The sequence below is a fragment of the Nansenia antarctica genome (assembly GCF_963989245.1).
Source record: "Nansenia antarctica genome assembly, chromosome: 20".
Classification (NCBI taxonomy): Eukaryota; Metazoa; Chordata; class Actinopteri; order Argentiniformes; family Microstomatidae; genus Nansenia; species Nansenia antarctica.
This window is the reverse complement of record NC_137693.1, coordinates 16,515,361-16,516,933: the sequence shown is the minus strand read 5'-3', so window position 1 is coordinate 16,516,933 and position 1,573 is coordinate 16,515,361.

The window sequence follows — 1,573 nt, the reverse complement described above, 5'->3', positions numbered from 1 at the left end:
GGAAGGTGGCATCGCCTCCCATCATAGACCCAGAACAACCGCAGGGTCCAGCTGAGTTCCCACCTGAACTGGTGGAGGCCGGGGTTCGCCCAGAGGCTCATCCGGCCCGTGCCCGGGTCAGACCAGCACACCTGAGATACTATACCGTGGACTGGTGAACCCAAGGGTAAGGTTTAGTGCATAGCCTGTTCAGTGGCAGAATAACCCACATGGCTATGCAGTCTACCCAGTTCATCAAGGTTAAGAAAAAAAGTTTAATAATTATAATGTTGTGTTATTCATTGTGTTCTTCTGGTTCCTGTGGGGGGGGGGTAAATGTTATGTATGTGGGACTGCGCCTTTAAGAGGCACCGGAAGTTAGTGGGGTAACCCCGTTGAAACGTGTTGTTGGAGTGCACGGAGAGCGATGTGTGAAGAGAATAAAGTGTTGACTGTTATCCAAGGTGCGGACAGTTATTGATCATAACACTTACCCCTCAGTTATAGTCTACTTACCCCTCAGTTATAGTCTACTTACCCCTCAGTTTTACCCCTCAGTTATAGTCTACTTACCCCTCAGTTTTACCCCTCAGTTATAGTCTACTTACCCCTCAGTTACATCACACGATGTGGCCCCATGAAGGTGTCAGAGGCACTTCTTTTAACCTGAGAATTGCTGTGCCGTGATTGGATAGACCATGGACCAAGTAGCCTACAGCATGTTGTCTGATACATTAGATTCATATAACCTCCCCCTCAACCCCATGTATGGCAGTGAGGTATTGAAGTAACAACATCCCCCCCCCCCCCATCATATTATTTTTGAAACAGAGAGTGAGACTAAAGCAGGGTGGTTTAATCATCATAGTGACAGAGTGAGTCAGAGTGGTCTGCTGCCCATGTGTACTTTATACTGTACATCCACTTTCACAACAGTAGATTGGTAGGTTCAAATGTCTACATACAAAGACATGCATACTTACACACTTACATAGACATACATGCATAGTATGCATTGCATACTTGCTTACACATTGAAATTAAATCAAATTAAATGTACACCGTGTTGTAAACCACAATAGAATGACATTTCTAACATAACACACGAGAAGTGAATTGGGAGGCACACATAGGTAATTTAAGACGGCTGTAAAGTTTAGATCATTAGCCATACTACTGAACAACACAATGTGTGTGTTTGTGTGTGAGAGCGAGAGAGAGAGAGAGAGAGAGAGAGAGAGAGAGAGAGAGAGAGAGAGAGAGAGAGAGAGAGAGAGAGAGAGAGAGAGAGAGAGCGAGACAGAGAGAGAGAGAGGGAGGGAGAGAGAGAGAGAGAGAGAGAGAGAGAGAGAGAGAGAGAGAGAGAGAGAGAGAGAGAGAGAGAGAGAGAGAGAGCAATGATGCCAAAACCAGACATAAAAAGACAAACAGAAAATGTATGAGAATTCATTCCAAAATGACTAGCTATATTTACAGATACAGGGTGTTTGTTAAATGCAAGGCAAACACAAGTCTGTGGTTTCTGAGGATCTGATATACATATCCAGCTCTGTTCAGTAAAATAAATTAAAGAGCAAATCAAATTGGGAAGCAC